The sequence below is a fragment of the Cornus florida genome, unplaced genomic scaffold (assembly GCF_030987335.1).
Source record: "Cornus florida cultivar Cherokee Brave unplaced genomic scaffold, ASM3098733v1 CherokeeBrave_3.0.0_Hap2_Chr11, whole genome shotgun sequence".
Taxonomy (NCBI): domain Eukaryota; kingdom Viridiplantae; phylum Streptophyta; class Magnoliopsida; order Cornales; family Cornaceae; genus Cornus; species Cornus florida.
The window spans coordinates 80,332,345-80,356,403 of record NW_026775581.1 but is presented as its reverse complement, the minus strand read 5'-3'; the positions used below and the strand labels follow the sequence as shown (position 1 = coordinate 80,356,403).

General features: G+C 36.4%; 1 pseudogene; it reads left to right on the top strand.

Annotated features, from left to right (window-relative positions):
* The first annotated feature begins 8,936 nt into the window (after positions 1-8,936).
* LOC132281386 (sphingolipid delta(4)-desaturase DES1-like) lies at positions 8,937-23,405 on the top strand (annotated as a pseudogene).
* Positions 23,406-24,059: the final 654 nt, after the last annotated feature.

Genomic DNA, 24,059 nt, shown 5'->3' with positions numbered 1-24,059 from the left:
TGGTGCCATAAGAAAGAAAAGAAAATATTTCTCTCTTTTAAAAGTAACATTTTTGTAACAATTATAGAGGTGCGTATAGTGTTGGACCCTTGAAAAAGGGTTACGAACGAGCTGACACGTCATATATCGACTTATACGGCGAATCATACTTGTAACTTGAATTAAAATTAAAGAACTTAAACAAAAGAAGGGAAAATAAAAAGAAAAAGAAAAAAAGAAGAAAATTATCACCATTCTTTGGTTGTTACCAATATTACGAGAACCTATAAGCATATGGCACATAGCAATTCCTAGTGTTTTGGAAACTGGGTTCGAACCCTCGCAATTTTATATATATATATATATATATATATATATGTTAACTTTTTAAAATGGCACTTTTAAGCTCTCTCCAAACTTGCAATTTGTAGTTGTTCTTGTTTGGGCATGATAACTTTTAATTAGTAGCCTTGTTTGCCTACCAAGATTCAGAGTTTCCTCGGATTGGCAGGATTTTATCGTAGGTTTATCCAGGGGTTCTCCAAGATAGCCAGACCACTCACTCATTTGACTAAAAAGGGTGTACGGTTCGTGTGGGATGAACATTGTCAGAAAACTTTTGATGAGTTGAAGACTAAGTTAACCTTTGCACCGGTTTTGTCTACCCCATAGAGCGGGATAGAGTATCTTGTTTACACGAATGCTTCTTTGCAGGGTCTTGGATATGTTTTGATGTAGGAGGAACGACTAATTTCATATGGATCTCGTAAGCTTAAGCCACATGAGTTAAATTATCCAACATATGATTTGGAGTTGGCAACTGTAGTCTTTGCTTTACATATTTGGAGGCATTATTTGTTGGGTGAGTCCTCCAGACTATTGAGTGATCACAAGAGTCTGCAATATTTCTTCACTCAGCGGGAGCTGAATATGAGATAGCGTTGCTGGTTAGAGTTTGTGAAGGATTATCAATTCTCTATACAGTATCATCCAGGGAAAACAAATGTGGTGGCGGATGCACTCAGTCGTCGACCTGTTGGTAGTCTTTCTGCTTTGTTCACCACTGAGTGGAATGCTTTGAAGATGGTAGATGAGTTGTCGGATGCTTTCATGACTTGCATGGTAGTTACGCCTTCTATCATTCACAAGGTTTTGAAGGCACAACTCACGTATCAGCAGTACATTGATAGGGTTGCAGAGATAGCTTCCGGTGAGGTCCTATTTTACTATGTTGGGGCTGATGGAGGTTTGAGGTACAAGGGACGGTTGGTGGTACCTTCTACTGATAATTTGAGGAAGGATGTGATGACTGAGACTCACTACTTTGAGTTTTCTGTTCATCCAGGAGGCGACAAGATGTATCAGGATATGAAGTGGCAGTTTTGGTGGGCAGGTATGAAAAAGGACATTGCTATTTTTGTCTCTCGATATAGTACTTGTCAGATGGTCAAGATTGATCATCAGAGGCCGCCAGGAGCTCTACAGCTATTACCGATCCCGGAGTGGTAGTGGGAGAGCATTTCTATGGATTTCGTGGAGGGATTGCCTAATTCCGTTAAGGATCACAATTTCATTTCGGTTATCGTGGATCGATTGACTAAATCAGCTCAGTTCTTGCCTATTCGCACTGATTTCACCTCGGAGCAGTTGGCGAGGCTTTCCATTTCAGAGATTGTGAAGTTGCATGGCATTACACTGTCTGTTATATCGGACAGGGATTTGAGTTTTGTGTTAGGATTTTGGAAGAGTTTTCAGCAGGCTTTGGGTACAGAGTTGCATCTTAGCACTGTTTATTATCCTCAGACTGATGGACAGACTGAAAGGGTTAATCATATCATGGAGGATATGCTTCGATTGTGTGTTCTTGATTTCAAGGGCTGGGAGGATTATTTACTGCTTATGGAGGTTGCCTATAACAATAGTTTTCAGAAGACTATTGGGATGGCACTATTTGAGGCGTTATACGGCCGACCGTGTCGATCGCCTATTGGATGGAGGTTGGTGAGAGCAGATTCTTGGCTCCTGAGTTCATTAAGGATACTTCTGAGAAGATTGCTCTTATTAGGGATCGCATGCGCACTGCCCAGAGTAGATAGAAGAGTTATGCGGATCATTGCACATGTGCTTTGGAGTTTCAGGTTGGGGATCAGGTTTTACTCAAAGTGTTTCCTATGAAGGTTGTAATGTGCTTTGGGAAGAAAGGAAAGTTATCTCTACGATTTGTCGGTCCATTCATGATTACGGATCGAGTTGGAGCTATCGCTTATCGGTTGGCACTTCCGGATAATTTGGATCGCGTATACAACGTGTTTCATGTATCCATGTTGCGGAAATTTCTGCGAGATGAGAATCATCATCAGCATATCGATGTTGGGGAGATTGAGTTGCAGCCGGATGTAACTTATTTGGAGCCACCGTGTCGTATTGTCGACCGACGGGATTAAATCCTTCGTAATAAGGTTATTCCTTTGGTACGTGTTCAGTGGAGTCATCACAATGAGGCTGAGTCTACTTGGGAACGGGAGGATGTCATTCGCTCGTAATTTCCTGAAATATTGGAAGAAGGTAAGAGCAAATTCCGAGGACGGAATTCCTTTTGTTAGGGGGGGAGAATGTAATACCTCTAATTTTGAAAAGATAATCTCAGTATTTTATTATTTATTTTATTGCATTTTTATTTGTTTTATTGTTAATTTTGTTTGTTTAATTGTTTGTTTGCATTTATTATTGGATTTTATTATTTGATAATTGACTTATTTGAATGGAATTAATTGTATTTTTTATTTTATTTTCGTTAAATGAATTAAATGTTTTAATTTTTAATTTACAATTGGTTTAATGATATTATTTTTATTTGAAATTCTCACGTGTGTAATTAGATTGAATTGGTAACAGTTTTAATGTTAAAAGTTAATGTTTCTTTTCATTTAGAATATACGGATGGGCCTACTAGAATTTTACATTAGGGCTCTGGCTCTAATTATACAATGATTAGGGTTTTAGTGTTAAGCCTATAAATATAATATCAAGTTGGTTTAGGCTTTTGGAAAAACAGAGAGTTAATTCATAAAACAGAGAGTTGAGAACGGAGGCACCGTAAGGGCTGTCAAGGAGAAGAACAGAGAAGACCAAGGGAGTGTTGTGGTGGATTAAACCAGAACCATAGGAGGCTTGAAGGGATTCATTAGTTGCCGGAAATTCAGAAGCGACGCTGAGATTTCATAACTGAAATCACGGGCAAGTTCTTTTCTTCCTCTCTCCCATTGGCTTGTGTTCTGTGCACCTAGATAGTCTCTAGGAGATTAATTGGACATTAATTGAACCATGCATGATTATTATATGTTAAATTTAATTGTTTGTTATCTGTGAAATTTATCTGAAATAATTCTATCATGTATGGTTTCATCGTCTCTGTTTTAGTATAAAAAGTCGCTTTTGTTTTAGTCTTGTATTGAGTCTTACTGCTATAAACCAAGCTTTGAATTAATACTAGATTAGATTTAGGACCTTTAAGTTCCATTTAGAGGAAGAACAGTAAGGTTGGAATGGCCGGAGACGGAGTAAATGGGCTGAAACGGAGTGAAACGGGACTGGAAGCTCTCAGAGGAGGTGAGAGCCGGCTCCCACACTCATAGAGCCAGCTCCAAGGACCAAGGTCCTTGGAGCCTGCTCCCAAGCATAAAGAGTCTGCTTGCTTTTCTGATGGTTTTTGACGCATTGTTTTGAGACTGTGTGAGGGTTGAACTGTTCTGATGGTTCTGAGTTTTCATAGAGGGATTAGGAAGTTGATTTTGGATGTTATCAAGACCTTAAATTGATTAAAGTTGACCTCTAAGTCAATGGGACAAACAATATAAAATTAATGAACTTTCTGTGCTGTTAACGAATGGAAGACAAATTAATTGCTTAATTAAATTTTAGCAATTTAATGGGATTCAGTATGTTTATAAAACATATTTTAAATGCATGATAGGGTCATTTATGTATTATTTTTGATCTATGCATGCTCTGGATGCTAATTGTTGAATATTAAACCTTTTTTGCAATTACATGGATTAACGCTTGGATTTTAGTTGCTGAAATATTAAATATTCTTCTGCAATTATTTGGTTAGTGGTTTTGGACTGTAAATTACTAAACTATTATTTATGTGTTGTAATTTACATGGATATGGAGGATTGTATGCATCGGTATGGGACGGTGGTATACTAGGGACGGTTTAGCTCAAAACGCTAAGACCTAACTTATCGGATTAAAGGAATGGATTGTAAAATATTAAATCCTAATTGTGTTTAAGTCAGATCAACTGACTAAGTTGAATGACTTCCTGGATTAGTTGGTTGTAGTTAAATCATATCAACTGAATAAGTTGAGTGACTAACTGGACTGTGTTTTGTATGTCACCTCAATGAATAATTGAATGACATACTCTGATTTTGGATGGACTTTAGATATATGGTTATGGTACCACGAGATGAGCTTGAGTCTCAAGCTCATTGGTTAGGGTGCGTATATGAAGTGGATACGTAGCTGGCTATAATAGGTTGAGGTGTACCCTGTTAGGTCTAGGTACTCATGCCCACCTTTGGGTGCATTTTTGCATGTTTCCTTCTATTCAAATTGAGACCCCTAATGTAGTCCAGTGAATGTCCCTTAGTGTGGATATATATATACTTATGGACTAGATAGCTATTGTGAGGTATCTAGAGTATATATGCGTATCCGGTCACTGTATGGATTGCAGTTAAACTAGAACTTGTTCGTGAGCCTGACCCACTCTTTTATTCTTTTCAGGTACAAGACGGTTCCAGCTTTAGAGCTTAATCATGTTTGTCGAGGACAGTCTCTCATTCATCTACTTACGTAAGACTTCTTTCAATGTTTTAGTTTAGTTTTAGTTTCAGTTCAGTTGGGATTTTTATTTAGGGGTCCACGAGATGGATTCCTAAGTTGTACTCTTGGAGGTTTTGGAGAATTGGAGTTTTATTATTCAGTATTATCTGGAGGATTTATATTTGATATTTCTTTCAGATTTATTCTATTTCTTATTTCATTTTTTACATTCTGTGTTCGTTTTAAAATACTTTAATTGTTTGATATTCCCTCGGGTTTGGGCCTGGGCCTGATTAACCCGTGTCTCGGATCCGAGGGGTATCACAGAACCACTATTGCAGTTGATTTGGACATTGATGTGCCTAAACACAAAATGTATAGGGCAAAGAGAAAAACATTAGAAATGATTAAGGGGAATGAAGCAATCCAATATGCAAAAACGAGGGATTACTGTAATTTGATTCTTAAAACCAATCCTAGCAGTGTTGTTAAGATAGCAACTGATCCCACTCCTATTGAAAATGTTAGGAGATTTCAGAGAGTTTTTATCTGTTATTCTGCAATGAAAATGGGTTTCAAAGAAGGTTGTAGGCCACTAATTGGTGTGGATGGTTGCTTTCTTAAGGGACCATATAGTAGCCATCTTTTGAGTGCAGTCTTTACTAATGGAAATAACCAAATGTTCCCAGTTACATATGCAGTAGTGGAGGCTGAGACAAGGGATTCTTAGGAATGGTTTATGGGAGAACTGATGGATGCTGTGGGGCCTTACTATGGTATCACATTCATATCTGATAGACAAAATGTTAATATATTTCATATGTTTACTTAGTAATTTTTGAATACTTTACAATCTTGGAATTTAATTATGTTTGGTTTAAATTATGATTCTCACTTAGTATGTTTGTTGTTTTGTTTGTAATTCAGGGTTTAGTAAGAATATCTTGCAAGGGAGTGATCACAGGTACTCTATTTATTACTTTCATAAGTAATAAGCTTAAAAAATTAGGAAATAAAACTTGCACAATATTGATGAGCGCTGAAAAGTGCGCATTTAAACCCCTTAAGCTTAAGTATTCTAGTACCTTTATCTATCTTACTTTACCGTTTTAGATTGATTTCGTATTATTTCCATTTTCAGGCACTTATCCCGAAAATAAGCTAACTCAGCCAAATAAGAGCAGAAATGAAGCAATTCTGGGATAAATTAAAGAAAGGAGCCAAGTGGAAGCAAAAGGAAGAAAAAGGTGGAAATCAACATTTTCGATCGATCTCAGATCAAGGTTCGATCGATCCACCATGATCGATCTCAGCACTTCAAGATGGATCAGAGCCATGATGACATTTTCAGAGATCTCAAAAGTTCGATCGATCCAACATCATTCTTCGATCGATCGAACTGTTTTGTCCTTATCAAAATGATTGATCTTATCTAGTTGTACCACCCTACCAACCACTTTTGTCCTTTTCCCAAAAATATCTTCAAAATATCTCAGATTTGTCTTTATCCAAAAAGTGCCACCAATGAAGATCGATCCAGCCTAAGTTCGATAGATCTCAGCCATATTCGATCGATCCAAGTCCAAGGTTCGATCAATCGATCAAACTTCCTTCAGTGCGAAAAAGTTAAATTTCTAGCTCATTGAAAGTTGTCCTTTATCCAATCATTAGGGAATATTTTGTGCACGACTTCAGCTCATTCTGGGTGTCATTTGACCTACCTATATAAAGATAAGGATTGCTTTCTACAAGAGAGAACCTCACACCACATCATATTATCTCATATCTTATAGAACTCTTGGAGAGCAAGCTTAGAGGAGGAGGAGGCTAGAGACACTATTGGAGACTCTTCATCAACGAAGTAGCAAATCTCTACCATGGAGTTAGCCTTTGAGGGTTGGAGAAGCACTATCATGAGTGGCTAGACATCCTCTTGGGGCTAGAGTTAGCCCCAAGCATGCTTTCTACATTTTGATTTTGTGTATTATTGAAGGATTAGTGTTGTTATACATGTTTTGGCACTTTTATTTATATAGATCTTGTTTCTTCAATGATTTATGTGGTCTAATGCTTCCAATTGATCATTTCATTTTATTCATATGTCTATGTATGCTAGAATAGATGTTCATGTGTTTGTCTCTATTTAATATGTTTTTGATGCATGTCTATGTGTATTAATGTTATAGATCTAGAGATTGTCAAAACATAGTGCTTAAAGGAATGTTCTTGTAATTTTCTAGATGGTTCATGCTCATTTCTTGATGGATTGTACCTCTTCCTTAGCTTAATTAGTTTAATTTCATATCATTAGCTTAATTGTAGTGTAGTGGTAGCATAGTTGTTAGATAGGAGGACAATCCATGCTTATTGTTTGATGTTCCATACTTTTGAATGCAAGTAGCATATGTCTCTAACCTTGTGGTGTATTTAGCTTGGGAGCTTAATGAAAGGAATAATGACTTGCTAGATATATTATGCTTTTCACATGCTATTTAGACAATATATACTTAATTGCTAGATATATTGTGCTTTTCACATGTTAATTAGACAATATATGCTTAATTGGTCACCCTTACTAATTGAATCAACCAAACACACACACATATCAATATTGCAACACAAATTTCCCTCATTAGTCACTAGTTAAGGGTGTAGAAAAGTATTGCGTGGTGGTGACCTCTAAACCCCAAGATTTCTCCCTCTCTTACTTACTCCTTATTGCATTCAATTATTTAGTTTAATTTGCTCTCTAGTTTAATCAACCAACCAACCATTTGTTTGATCACTCGACCTACTATCCCTAATTGTGATTCCACAAGCTAGTACGACTCTAATCCCTTGGGACAATCCCTACTCACCCTTGCTACGTTAGTAGTAGTGTTGGTAGTGGTTTTTATAAATTTAAACTTGACCAAAAAGGCTTTTCTTGAACCACACATTCATTACATTATTTTGGCGTATATCAAGCGGCCTCGTCAAATATTACTTTTAAAGCTATACTTTCAAATCAATAATTTAAGGGTGATCAAATGAAACTTGTGAATTAAACTTGTACAATAATACTTTTAAAGCCATACTTTCAGATCAATATTACATTTACCTGAAAAAATTTCAGTTTTACTTCAAACGGAAAATTTAGTTTGATAAGGTAAGCTTGCTTTAAATTACCAGGTACTGTGTGAGACACTTGTATGAAAACTTCAAGCTCAGGTTTAAAGGGTAGCAGCTGAAAATTGAGTTTTGGGAGGCTGCAAGGGCATGTACAGAAGCTGATTTTGAACAACATATGAGAAATATTAGGCAAATAAATGTTGAAGCACATGATTGGTTGAGAAAGGTCCCACCTCATTTGTGGTCTAAGTCAGCCTTCAATTTTACTTCAAAAAATGATTTGGTGATCAATAATACGTGTGAAAGTTGGAAATCAGTTATTCTTGAAGCAAGAGACAAACCAATCATATACATGCTGGAGTGGATCCGGAGGCATCTCATGCTAAGGTTCTAAGTTAAGAGAGAGTGGATGGAATCACAAACTAGCTTATTATGTCCAGAAATACAGATTTAATTGAACAAGGTGAAACAAGCAGCTAGAATTTGCAAGGTGCATTACGCTAGTGAGAACAAATATGAGGTTCAATGCTATGGAATTAGTGAGGCTGTCGACCTTAACCATAGAATATGCAGCTGTAGGGTTTGGAATTTGACTGTTATCCCTTGCAAACATGCTGTAGCATGCATATTTACCAAGAGAGACCAACCTGAAGCATATGTTAATCAATTCTATCATAGGGAAACTTACTTGAGGTCATATGCGGGGTTAATCATGCACATTCCTATGAGAAGGTTGATGAAAGTAGACCCTATTAACCCTTTGCTTCCACCTTACTTTAGAAAACCTACGGGTAGACCAAAGAAGGCTAGAAATTAGAAAAATGATGACCCCAAGAGCTCAACTAAACTTAGTAGGTCCAAGGAAAGTCTAAAATGCTCAAAGTGTAAGGAGAATGGTCATAATTTAAGAACTTGTATGGTTACTTGAAGCATTGGTCATTGAAAAACCTTTACCAAGAAGGGGAGGTAGATCACCAATTCTTGGCAGAGGAAGAGGAAGAACAAGGGGAGAAATGGTCGGTATTGGTGATGGTGAAGTGATAGTAAGGGGAAAAGGCAGAGGAAGACCAAAAATGGGTGGAAGAGGAAGTGAAGTTCCAAGTATGGTACCTTCAAATCAAGAGGTAAGGCTACTTAATAATCATAAAGCATATCTTCAAGTCAAATTTATTTATTTATTTGTTTTTTTTTTTTTCTTGGGATTGAATTTACCTCACTATTGCTATTGACTTTTAATTTTTAGGTTCAAAATATAAGAATGTCCCAGCTAGAACCAACTCAAGCATCATCTTATAGGTATTGTAATTTTTGTTGTCTTGAACTAGATAATGATTTTTTAGAAATTACAACAAATTCCCATGTATTGACAGGTCCATGATGGATTGTAGTGAGTATGCATGTTGGTAATTCTGATGGTTATAGCTTCTGGTGATGGTTTTTTTTTTTTTTTTTTTTTTTTTTTTTTTTTTTTTTTTTTTGCTGATGTTGATGGTTCCCTTGCTGTTGGGGTTGTTTTTTTGGCTGATGTTGATGGTTCCCAGTTGCTGTTGGAGGTTGGTTTTTTGCTGATGTTGATGGTTCCCAGTTGCTATTGGAAGTTTTTTTTTTTTTTTTTTTTTTTGCTGATGTTGATGGTTCCCAATTGCTGTTGGAGGTTTTTTTTTTTTGCTGGTGTTGATGGTTCTTAGTTGTTGTTGGAGGTTGTTTTTTTTTTGCTACTATTGATGGTTCCAAGTTGCTGTTAGAGCTTGTTTTTTTGGCTTTGTTGATGCTTCCCTGTTGCTGAAAATCTTAACAATTTAGAGATGGGATTAGATTAGTATTTATGAAATTAACTTAGTAATGCATGTTATCAAGTTTCTCTTGTTGCTATTGCTACTATGACTGAAGAACTTATTTGTTATTTTGTTCACTGCAACACTATGGTTGTTAAGTGCTGTGTTATGTGATCTTAACAATGTTATTTAAGTATGCTAAGTGTTGTGGCTATTGCACTATATCTCTATCAATTTGTTTTGTTCCTCCTATTCTTCCTACAAATGGCAGAAAAGTTGTTAAGTGGTATTGCACTTATTTGATGCCAAAAAAAATAAAATAAAATAAAAAAAAATAAAATTGAAAGAACTTGTGCACTGCATTGCATTCATTCAACAACCAACTTTTGTCCAAGCCAACTTTTTTGTCCATTCCATAAACACAAGAAAATGGAAGCAATTTGTAGCCATATACATCAAAGGAAATTAATAACATAATACCCAATTAAGAACAAAAGGAAAATAATTTTCATTATGCATTAAAATATTACAAGATTGAAGACCCTAAACAAAAGTTACAACACAACCGAGCTCCCCAAACAGACCCTTCAATACACAACCTTAACTTCCACAACACCTCCTTCAATACACAAGCTGAACTCCTAAAACAGAAAATTCACTTTAACAAAAGGGAAACAATTAGAATTACAACTGATAACCCAAAGAATTACAAGCTTGCAACAAACATTAACTTGGCAATTGAATTGATGTCAGTTATAGGTGTTAGACGAGGAACTGGATTTGCTGCTTCATCTTCATCTGCTGTAGTAGTTATTGGATTATTCCACCATACAAAAAAATTACAGACTTCATCCTTGCACTTGAAATAAAGCTTTCCAGGATTATCTCTTGACTCAGAAATGAATACGCTTGCTCTTTGGTCACAAAACATTTTCTGTTCCGAAAGGGACCCCTTCGCTCATTCTCTACAAATAATATCACATAAACATAAAATTCGTGCCTCAATACATATATATATACAGATCGACAATCACAAACACACACACACACACACACACACACACACACACACACACACACACACACACAAACACACACACATACTGAACATTTATAGCCCAAACAATTTCTAGATTTTTTCGAAGACGAAGGCCACAGATGAACACTTACAGAAATAAAAAGATGAATACAAACCCTTACCAAGAACTTAATCGATGTTTCCAAAGACGAGGCCAGAGATGAAGCTTGATTGATTTTGGGAAGATAAATTCAGTTAATCTAGGGCAAGCAAATTTCTCGATTTCCAAGATGAAGGCCACAGATGAACATTCACAGAAATAAAGAGATGAATACAAACCCTTACCAAGAACTTGATCGATGTTTCCGAAGACGAAGGCCACAGATGAAGCTTGACTGATTTTGGAAAGAAATTTCTCGATTTTTGTTAGAAGGCTGTGTTTGGTTATAATGGTGTACACTGATATAGGCTGATATATGACCATTTTGTTATAACGGTAACAAGTAAGGGCTTTTTTGTCCTTTTATGTGAATAAGGGTATTCTGGTCTTTTATTTTACAAAACTACATCACGTGATGGCACATGCCATTTTTAACGGTCAAAGCTGTCGGATTCCTGCTAGATGGAGTCATCTGCAACAAAATTGAACACTTCAGGAGGTTAGTTGCAACTTTTGTAGTTCAGGGGGGTTAATTGCAGATATGGCAATAGTTCAGGGAGATTTTTTACATTTAACCCTAATATATATGTATCATAAATAAAGAAATTTAAACATAATTTAGGTGATGAACCTAATATTTAGTTTAAATTTCTCCAATTTTCTTTCTCTTTTCTCTTTCATCCTTCCACGTTTCTTTCTGTTTTTCTCTCTTTTCTCTTTCATCGTTCATTTTTCTTTCTGTTTTTCTGTTTGCCGTGGTAACCTCTCTATTGGTTCACCACCAAGCTCTCTCCTCACATACAGTAATAGATCAAGTTCTAAATTTCTAATATAGGGGCTTATATATTATAAGTTCTAAATTTCTAATCAGGGGCTTATATATTATACCATGCAGTCATGGTTATTTAAATGCTTGGGTCATCTAGATAATCCGATACAAACAACAATCATCTTTATTGTCACTGCTAAAAGAAGATAAAAATAAAAATAATAATAATATAGGTTTCATACTTTGTTAAAGAAATCAAAAACAAAGAAAAGAGGGAGCGATTAGAAGAATTCAAGTCAGATGGAAGAAGAAAAATAGGAGGGGAGAAGATTAAAAAAAAATTTGAGATAATTTTGGCGTTAAATGAAAACGAGGAATTTAGGGCTTTTAATAGAGGAGGAGAAAGGAATTCAGGACTTGTAATAATAGACTATCATATTATTGCAAAAACACCCCTGAATTTAGGAGTTGTTTGATTGCACAAAGTGTTGGTGGTGGCGGTTGTGGGGGTGGGCATGCTGCATGGTTGGTCTCGTGCGGTGGTGGCGGTGTTTAGGGTTAGGGATGGTGGCGAAGTTGGTTCTCGCAGTGGCAGGAAAGAGATGATAAATTACATGAATACCCTCATTTGGCAGATTTCATAGGGTTTTTTTTGTCTTACAAAAAGTGGGTTTCATGAGAGAGAGTAAAATTCAGGGTGTTTTTGCAATTTACCCCCATATAATATTATAATACACACAAAGATGTAGAGAGAGAGAGCAAGAGAGAGAAAGAGGGACAGGGGGAGAAAGAAGAAAGAGAATAGAGATAGGAAGGGAAGAGAGAGAAGGAGACGGACATCCCTAACCCTAAACGCCGAGAGCCACAAGCTTCTCACAGGAGACAGATCCTCTCTCAGTACCCTCAAATCAAAGACCTCTTCGGCCCCGATCCCTTTGCCTTCCTCGAGGTATGCATGCAACACACATAATGTACAATTCGCTGTGTGTGTATATATAGTAATGTTCCTCTATATGGGTTTTTTAGATCCGTGAAATTTCAATATTTACATGATTCTGTTTCATTACATTGTCTCTTTGTTGGATATCATGGTTTAATTGTTATGTTGGATCATAATAGATGCATTATGTAATTTATTTGTGGGAATTTATACCCTTTAGCTCGTTTTTTTTTTTTCTTATATAACTTCTATGAGAAGTTCTGGTTTTGGATTTTTTTACTATCAACTTTGAATTGGGTGCATTTATTTTGGTTTAACATTCTTCGCGTAGTGTAAATTTAGGTTTTTTAATTGGTAGTTGGTTCCTAAATGCGTCTATTGGATTTTGTATAGTGTAAGTGTGGACTTCCCATGGAAACTGAATGTATTCATTGTGATTCAAGTAGCAATCCTCTGTAAAGGAATCAATTATCTTGAGAGGGACAATTGTAAATGATGGATGTATAATTTAAATACCCGCAGATAGGGGAAGGTTGTTAAATTAATGCACTATCTGATAAGATTGAGATAAGCTCTACATATTACGATAATGATTAAGCCTACAGATTACGATAAGAATTAAGGTACAAATTACGATAAGGATTAAGAAGACGGTAAATCTACGTTACATCCTAACCTAAGCCTTATAAATAAAGGGGTTAATCGACGTTTTAAGGTATGTAATAGATTCTAACTCAATTTCTTGATTTCTCTAGAGAGATTAATTTATATACTGACTTATTCGTCGGAGCCTACTCCACCGGTAACACACCGGTGCCTGTAGGATCACCTTTTCTTCTCTTTGTTCAGGAAGTTAGATCAGATCCAGGTTGCGAGGAATTCTACATTAATAGTTGGCGCCATCTGTGGGAACGATTTTAGTTCTCTAAACAAAGCATAGTTCGATTATGATCTGGTCTGGCTACTGGCGAGGACGAATCGTTGCAGACTTCTGATCAAGGGGACTCGACGAGGTAACCCCCTGTCGTCCCAAACGATCAGGAACACATTGCAGCGTTGGAATAACATGTTCAAACCTTAAATGAGGGAATGAACCAATTAGTCTAGCAAAATGCGATGATTCTGTAATGCTTAGCCGCCCTTAACGAGGTGGGGAACAGTGAAGTACCCAACAATGACTCCCGTAAGATTGACAACGACGCTGAGCTTAGTCAAATAGGAGATCAACAGAGAAGCCATCACCATCGGTCTCCTGAATGGAATACCGCCAGGCTCCGTGGAGATACCTTTAGTTGTGTTGGTGATAAGACTGAGGACGTCACTCATTTCGATCTACAGATACAAGATCTGAGAGCTAGGGTCGAAGACGTCATGCAAGTAATGAAAGGGAAGGGCTAGGTCGCAGTGAACGATCTGGTACAGAAGACTAACCTAGCATCTAGCCTAGCTGTTATGAGTTGTCCTCTACCTAGCAAATTCAAGATGCCAATTCTTGAGAGCTTCGATGGGACATCGGATCCACTCAATCATTTAGAGACCTACAAAGCTCTTATGTATTTATAAGACGTACCGGACGAGATTATGTGCAGGGCTTTCCCTACCATACTAAAGGGTTAGGCTCGTCTCTGGTTTAATAAATTAAAGTCAGGCTCTATTGAGAACTTTAATGAGTTGAGCAAATAATTCAGAGGACACTTCATTGCTGGGCAGAGGCACAGGAGACCAGCAACACACTTATTGAATGTGAAGCAGCAGAAGGGAGAGCCTCTTAATGATTACATAAGTCGTTTTAACACTGAAATACTATAGGTAGAAGAGGTGGATGACAAGGTTGCCCTCACAGCCTTTATGGGAGGACTATAGACCTCTAAGTTCCTATTTTTCTTGTCAAAAGAAGCCCCTATAAGCATGACAAAGTTAATGGTTAGAGTGCGGAAGCACATGAACATTAAGGATGTTACGAATGCACGAAAAAACAAAGATGGTAAAAATAAGAGGTCGGATAAAAAGAAACCAGTACCTAACACCAGGGAGAAAAGGGAATCGAAGTACAAGAAATTCTCAAACAGCTAGGCTAACAGATCGTCTCACTGTCCAGTGAGCCCAGACACATATAATAATTACACCCCCCTAAATACATCTGTAAAGCAGGTCTTTCTGTAGATTTAAGATAACACATCATTGAAATGGCCGCCAAAGCTAAAAGTTAATCCAACAAAGAGGTCTCGAGATAAATACTGTAGGTTCCACTGGGACCATGGACATAACACAGAAGATTGTTTTGACCTCAAAAACCAGATAGAGAACCTCGTTCGTAAGGGTCATTTAAGCAGATTCACGACTGGGAATGGAAGATGAGGCTTCAATTATAATACCCCTAATTTTAAAAGGATATTTCTGGTATTTAATTTATTATTTAATTGCATTTTATTTGATTATGTGTCATTTTATTTGATTGGTTGCTTAATTGTTTTATATTGTGGTGATTTAATTGAATTAATTGATTTATTTTTAATTATTTAATTGGAATTAATTGTTTAAGTGTTTTTAATTATTTAATTGGATTTTAATTAGATTATTTTAATTAATTGGATTTTAATTATTTAATTGATTAAATTATTGAATATCTTAAGCTAGGGTTTTATGTTTGAACGTAGCCGACTTGTAGTTGGACTTAGAATTAGGTTTTGATGTCTTGAAGGCTATAAATACATAATGTTACTGGGTTTAGGGTTGTAGAAAACGTACGCATTAGTCTGTAAATCAGAGAACCCTTATTCCCGTAATGAAACAAACAGAGAGTTACAGAGAGAAATACAGAGAGAGATAAAGGGAGGAAGTCTAGGGGTTTTTTTTCCTTAGGCTAGGACTGCATCAAGGAGGGAAGTTTGGTGTGTGTTACTGGACTGAAATAGGAGCAGCAAAGGTCGTTTAACACAACCAATGTTGCCGGAGTTGATAGAGACAACAGTTAGAGATTTTTAATTCAAAGTCTCAAAGACAAGTCTCTGTTATTCTCTTTCCCTTAAACTTGTGATCTGTGCATGCTTAGATGGACTCCAGGAGTTTAAATGAATGCTTAAACAAACTTTTATGTATGCTTGACTGATAATTAAACTCGTTGAATGAAATCGTTATACAAAATTCTTAAAGTCTCTGTTAGTTGGTTTTTTTTGTTTATGCGTTTAAGCTTTGCTATTTGAGATTAATGATGCATATGGATGCCTTGTAATCAGTCTGGAGTGTTAATTAAATACTAGAACAAGAATGTAACACATAATAGAGGGCTGGAAAATCACCGGAGTTGAAGAAGACGAAGGAGAAACGGACGAGGGCTGCTAAGGGAGGGAAAGCAGACTCCCAAACCCTTAGAACCGGCTCCCAAAGAGTTGGAGCTGGCTCTTGGTGCCTTGGAGCCGGCTCTCAAGGTCCTAGAGCCGGCTCTAGGTGAATTAGAGCAGGCTCCAAAGTTTAAAAGAGCCTACTCTCACTTAAAGTAGTCCAGTTTTGATCCTTAGGGGCTGTTTGGACTGAACAGGTTTTTCTCTGTTGGTTTAAACTGATTTAAATGGTGTATGGGACTATAATAGACCTGTAACAATAGAGGGAAACATTAATTCGTAATTGGATTAAGGAAATGAGTGAGATAGATTTAGGGAAAAACCTACAGACGGCATATCGTTGTGGTTAATTAACTTATGTGCTAGATTTTTAAACTTCTGTTGTATATAATTTTATACAGTTTGATTATGTTTAAACAGAGTCATAAGCATAGTAACCTCTTAAAATCATCTATGCTTGGTTGGAAATAAATTGGTATATATATTCTGTTAATTATGTCAAATTGATGGATTATGTGGATGATTTAAATGCTATAACTCTTGTTTGCAATTTAAATATTTGGAAGGTGATTTTTAGGCTCTGTCATGAATGCTTAATGCCCTAATATATGTATTGAACTATATTTATGCATAACCTTGCTAATGGTTGATAAATAATAATTATCTGTCTTAACAAGTATGTTGTTTAGAGGATTGTATACATCGGTATGAAACGGTGGCATACTAGGGATGGATTAGCTAAAACACTAATCCTACCTAATTTGGAGTGAGTTGGATTAACTATAAAAAGTTAAGTTCTTCTTACATGGATGTTTATGCACCGGTATGGGACGGTGGCATAATAGGGACGGCTTAGTTCAGAACACTGAGATCTACCTATTCTAGGGACGGATTAGTTCTAATACTAAGTCCTACCTATATGGAAATAAGATGGATTAACTACAAAAGTTAAGTCCTACTTATACTTATGTGTCAGGTCAATAAACCTTTTGAATACCACATTTGGAACGGATTTTATATATCTATATTATGGTGCCATGGTATAAGCTTGAGTCTCAGAACCATGGTTGGGGTGCGTATATCGCCTAGGATGGATAGCTGGATAGAGGTATTGTTCCCTGGTAGGTCTAGGTACACCTGACCGCATTATGTGCGATTTGCATGGTATCTCTACCCAGGCTGAGACAGACCTATTGGACTAGTGAACGTCCTATAGTGTGTACTTATACATATATGGACTACTCTAGATATTGTTGAGTCTATCTAGGATATATCTGCGTATCGGGTTTATGTATGGATCGCAGTAGAATAGGACTTGCATGTGAGCTTGACCCACTCTCTTATTTTTCAGGTGCTCGTTAGTTTTAGAGTTAGAGCTTGGTCATGCAGAGCAAATACAGACTTCCATTCCACCGATTACATAGGACTGCTTCCTTATTAGCTTCGGATTTTGATTTCATTATTTTATTTTATAGTTGGGATTGTTATTAGGGGTCCACTAGATGGATTCCCGAGTTGTAAATAATTGGAGGTTTTGGATTAATGGATTTTAAGTTTTAATATCTAAGGATTCTATTTAGTTTTCTTCCAACTATTAATTATTTCGTATTCAGTTTTGTAAATCTATGTTCGTTTATATATTAATTGTTTAGTATCCCTCGGATCTGTGCTCGGACTTAATCACCCGTGGTTTTAGAATCGAGGGGTATCACACCAACCCAGCTCGAGAGGGCCGAGATGATCGCCTTCCTTAACACCAACTAATAGGTGAGATCAGAGTTATATCGGGTGGCTTAGTCGGTGGTGGCGAGACGAGTTCGGCTTGGCGGGCTCATGCCAGGAGAATTCGGAGTTTTTCAGAGGTGAATGAAGTTGGAGTGATGATTCTTCCAATAAAATTACCGCGAGTTGAGGAGCCAGATATAACCTTTTCTGAAGAAAATGATAAGCGAATTCACTAGCCCATGATGATCCTTTGGTATTTTCCATGGTTGTCGCTAATTTCACTATTCGACGAATACTGGTTGACAATAGCAACTCAACTGACATACTATTTGTTGGGTGTTCGATAAATTGAAAATCGGCCAAAAGAAGCTACCACCCATAAAGTCACCATTAGTGGGATTTTCAAACGACAAAGTATATGCACTGGGGCAATTACCCTTCCAGTGACTGCAGGAGCCTATCCAAAGTAAGTCACTGTGATGGTGGACTTTCTAGTGGAGGACTGCCCATCATCATATAACATTATCCTAGGGAAGACAACCCTAAGTACCATGAAAGTAATCTAATTCCCTTATTAAAGGGTGAGCTAAGTAAAGCTCGTAGTAATTTACTTCTCTTGTTAAATGGTGAGCTGAGTGAAGCTCATAGTAATCTTCTTCCCTTGTTAAAGGGTGAGCTGAGTAAAGCTCATACTAATCTACTTCCCTTATTAAAGGGTGAGCTGAGTGAAACTCGTAGTAATCTACTTCCCTTGTTAAAAGGTGAGCTAAGTGGAACTCGTAGTAATCTACGTCCTTTGTTAAAGGGTGAGTTGAGTGAAGCTTGTACTCTACTTCCCTTGTTAAAGGGTGAGCTGGGTGAAGCTCATAATAATCTGCTTCCCTTGTTAAATGGCGAGCAAGCTCATAGTAATCTACTTCCTTGTTAAAGGGTGAGATGAGTAAAACTCGTATTAATCTATTTCCCTTATTAAAGGGACTTGCTGACTAAAGATGTCAATAAAATCAAGTATAAAATAACATCACTACGACTGGTACTACTTGGTTTTCTGGAAGATGGAAATAATTTGAATGAATTATACTTAAACCATCTCGATTTATAGAAGAAGAACATAAACAGATAAGGAAAAGATTTATGGTGGAGTTCTAAAAGAAATCTGCTTCGTGAGGGACAATTAGTTCCCAGCAGGTTATTTTGCGTAAGAATTTACTTCTACAAGGTGGAAACGCAGACGACATGTTGGTCAGAGAATATGATTAGGAGTTGATCCTCGAATAGGATAACCACACTGGCAGCCCCACATGAGTTGCCTATGTGCCGAAAGGTAGGCTGCCAACATGGAAGCTTGCCACATATATGAGCTGCCAACGTGGCACTACGACAAATATGTTAAAGACATCTATGGTCTTAAAAGAAAATTTTTTTATGACAAAAAAAAAAAAATTTTGAGTCAGGCTAAATTTGAGTTAGGCTCTACCCCCGACTGTGTCAGGCTAAATTTGAGTCAAGCTAAATTTGAGTCAAGCTGAATTTGGGTCAGGCTCTAGCCCTGACTGTGTCAGGCTAAATTTGAGTCAGGCTCGACCCCCAATTGTGTTCGCGAAGTGGCAATATGAGTCAGGCTGATGGGCAAGGCTCTACTATCTAATAATCAAACCAACTTATTGTACAAATACGGGGTGAACGGCTCTACAATTCTAAATATATATTATTATATAATATTTTGGAATTAACGTTCCGGTGGTTTGACAAGCAATCCTCCGAAACGGGAAGGTTGTTAAATTAACGCACTATCTCATAAGATTGAGATAAGCTCTACATATTACGATAATAATTAAGCCTACAGATTACAATAAGGATCAAGCTACAGATTACGATTAGGATTAAGACGACGGTAAGTCTACGTTACATCCTAATCTAAGCCCTATAAATAAAGGGGCTAATCGACGTTTTAAGGTATGCAATAGATCCTAACTCAATTTCTTGATTTCTCCAGAGAGATTACTTTGTATACTGACTTATTCGTCGGAGCCTACTCCACCGGTAATACACCGGTGCCTGTAGGATTACCTTTTCTTCTCTTTGTTCAAAAAGTTAGATCAGATCCAAGTTGCGAGGAATTCTGCATCAACAGTAGACAACATCGGCCATTTCACAGAATTGTTGAAGAAAAACTGATGGTTGCATAACTTACATTTAAGTGGACCGTGATTGAGTTTTAAATGATTGATTTTGATGGATCCTACTTTGTTGACCTCAAATGCTATGTTGAGTAAATATTTCATAATCTTATTAACTCTCTATTCCTTATCTAGTGTTCGCAATGAATACCGTTTTCATGATGGTAATTTTTTTTTGAATCGGAATTTCCTCTATATGCCTTGCGGACTTGTCTTTGTCATCCAGAAATGATTTCTCATTCAATTAAGCTTGATATTTTCTTTGTTAGTTTTTTGATCTTATGTAGATATCTAATATTTTTTCACTCAAACATATCGTTTCCCTTTTTATCCACTCTTGTTCAAGTTGAACTTCGATAGATTTGTATCATGTATTATCCATTTCTACATATTTATATATATTTTTCTCTACTTGGATTAAGATTTCGTTGATGATGGTTTATTATTATTATTATTAATAAGTTTGTTTGCAGCTATATTTAAGTAGATTTTTTTCATATTACTTGCTAGCCTTCTAGTTTGTCAAAGGGACAAGTCTGATTTATTCATTTTGCAAGTTATCCTAGTGTGTCGTGTATGCATTAAACTATGTTATTTTATACATTTGAGACGAGAATATTGGTTTCTAATATTATAGGGAATATTAATCTTCAACCAACATATGTTTGTTATACACGCAATGAACTTCTATAGTTCGGGTTGGGTGTTAGTGTCTCTTTTTTTATCAGCACGGAATTGAACTCTCTGCATAATTGTGTGTGCAGTAGCCTTTAATAATGTTAATGAGTTTTTTCCTCATTAACTAGTCAGCTCTTTGTCTGCAGATTCGTACAAGGGTTTATACCAAACCTAACAAAGACGTGTCTTTTACCAAATTAAATAAATAATTTATAAGATTTCATAGCACAAAGGAATTTTTATCTTGATTATTCATTTTGCTTGCTTATCTCTTGAGAAAAGAAAAAGAGAAACTGATGACTTTAAATAACTGATTTTGTTCATTTCCTCTTAGATACTAACAATGCAGAATACTTATAAAAATAATATATATATATATATATAACCAATGCAGAAATGGTGCCAAAAATATAAAGCAATCATCAATTTAACAAATAAGGCAACTAGAGGTCTTGATGCAGCTACAAACCAATATGAGCATTTGCTACTATTCGACACATTTAAAATTTTGAAACTAAAAGGCACAAATAAGCAAATATACATGAGAGAAAAGAACTAAAATTCATCTGGATTAAGGACTTGGAACTTCGTGCACCAGCCACCGAAACCAATCCAGAAACTTATTTTATTTTATTTTAGTTAAAGGGTAAGCTCCATTGAATAAAGGAAAGAATGTACAAGGATCTCCAACTAAGGGGAGAAACAATCCAGAAACCTTGCTGCTACACAAATGCTAAAACTAGGAAACAAGGTGCACTGCATTCAAATTCCAAAAGAAAAAGAAAAAGAAAAAAAAAAAAAAAATGGAGAACGGACCGGTATCTTTAATCCCAAGTCAGTAAGCAGCAAAACAGAATCCCGAGTGCTCTATACATGTATAAGTCAGGTTTTCAAACCAAATTCAAGCTTGCTTGAAGTTGAAATGAGACCACAAATTTTCACTAGAACTTGTTATTGCTTAGTACAGAGGGAAATATATTGTTTACTCATAGAGAACCTGGAAAGACTGAAAGAAACAAATGTGTTCTCACAAAATAAAAACAAAATCTGTCAAAATCACTAAGCAAAAAACAAAAACAAAAATAAAATAAAATTAATGAATAAATTGAGGAAAAGCAAATTAGATAAAAATTGCCAAAAGATCAAAGATTATGAGAAAATCAAATTTCCATGTATTTTATGCTTAATCTGATACTTGTAATGGTTTTTCTGAGTACATAAAGCAAGCCTTAATCTCTCTATATTTTCTCTTTGCACTGATAACAGCATTTTTTTGTACTTCTATGATAACATGCATTAACAATTATTATATTTTCTTGTTTGATCACAAATGTAATGCTATAGGGATATGCATCTAAACAGATTGAAACACACACGGCAAATCTTGAGTGACTTAAAACTGAAGAACAGGTTATTTTTCTTCACAAAATAATAATTAATAAATAAATACATAAAAGCAGTGAACTGGGCATATGATGAATATGCGATTCTTGCATTGCAGAGGTGCTTCTACGATAACGATTAAGCTTTGAATACTTGTTTGGGAAAGGTGAATTTGAAACACTATTTGTTTACCTTTAGAATACTTGTTTGGGAAAGGTGAATTTGAGTTTTCTGAGAGGCTTTTCAAAAGAATGTTTCAGTTGATGATATTGCTATTTTTTCCGTAATTTTTCAACCAACAGTGGTGGTGATGAATTCCTATGCCAGAGCAACATAAGAGAAAACAAGTTATGTTCAAATCATGATGACATTCATGGAGCATTTTATGGCTGGAAGCGCTGGGTTTAGGTGATGTGATGGTTACCAAAGAAACTAGAAAATCAAGTACTGGTTGAAGTGTATTTTCGTATATTGTTGAAATATTGAACTCAGGGTTGTGATTTTAAGATAAACGTTGTGATTTTAAGATAAACTTTTGTCAGCAGAACTCTCTTTGATTTCACATTGTTTGTGATGGATTGCTTACTGATTGAAAAAGAATATTGAGCTAATATAAGATTATATGCCATATAACATATTTGAATTTGAGTGATTATGTACGTACTAGGGGAATATTTATGGTTAATAAATATCTTCAAAAATTTGGTGTTGCCGATCATGGTGGTTGTTTTGCTTCAACTATGGACCGCTGCTTTCCTCAACAATGCAGGGTGGCTGAAGATACTGGAAGTGGCCTACTTCTTTGGCTCTTTTCTCAACCACAACCTCTTCTTAGCCATCCATGAGCTCAGTCACAACCTTGCCTTCTCTACACCTGTGTTGGCTCGGGATTTTTGCTAATCTCCCCATTGGTGTTCCCATGTCTGCGACCTTCCAAAAGTACCTACCACATTGGGCATCATCGCTACCAAGGAGTGGATGGCGTAGATGGACATCCCGAACCTCACCGAAGCGAAGCCAATCTCATGACAAATGTTGTCGCGAAATCCATCTGGGTAATCTTCCAACTTTCTTCTATGCTCTATTCCTGAAACGAAAACCCCCCGGGATATGGGAGTTCATCAATTTGATTATTCAGCTGGGCCTTGATGCTGCCATGGTTTATTTTTGGGGTTGTAAATCCTTTGCCTACCTGATCCCTCCCTCAGAACATTCATTATGTCTTCAAGACAGATCGACCAAGAGACATACTCTTACTATGGCCCCCTGAATCTTATGACATGGAGCGTAGGTTACCACCATGAATGATTTCCCAAGGATTCCAGGGAGCAAGCTTCACAAGGTGCAGAAGATTGCGCCAGCATATTATTATGAGACTTTGGAATCACATCATTCTTGGAGCCAAGTAATTTGCATGTACATTATGAACGGGACAGTTTGGCCCTTTAGCCGTATGAAGAGATACTCTACCTATCAGTTTTATGATAATCAATCATTTTCTGTAACATATTGAGATCAGTATCATATGCTGTGGTTTAAATCCTAAAGATCACTGAAACAAAAATGAATAATTCAAAAAATAAAAAAATAATGTGAGTTTTGAGAGGGGAAAGAGAGAGAACATGGAGGTGGAGAACAACGGTCAACTTTTTATCAAAGTTGATTTGTCATTTTACTCTCAGTTCCCAAAATTTTACCCTCAACTCCCAAAACTACTAACTTTTAATAAGGGTAAATCAGACTTTTTCATTTTTCAGGTTAAGTGAGTTGCCGGAATGGACTAAAATGCAACGTATTCATAGTTTAGGGAGATTTTTTGTAGTTTAGAGGATTAGTTGCAATATGCCAACGGTTTCAGTGAGTTTTTTGCACTTTATCCTTTATTACTTTATTACGTGTGATAGAGTTTTATAGAAAATAAAATAGGCCATTTGGGTAGAGTTTGAGTTTTGTAAAGTAATAAATTCGTAACGAAGCTCAATAAATGGGAAGCCTAAGACTAACATGCTGAAATAGTGTTTTTCTTTCCATGCGGATCCAATCAATTGACCAAGAGGCTATACCACATAGAACCGGGTCGAGCAGTCGGTTTGAAGACAGACCGGATTAGTTTCAAGGGCTCAAATCCCCTGCTGTGAGTTACCCTACAGTCCCCTGCTGTCAGTTA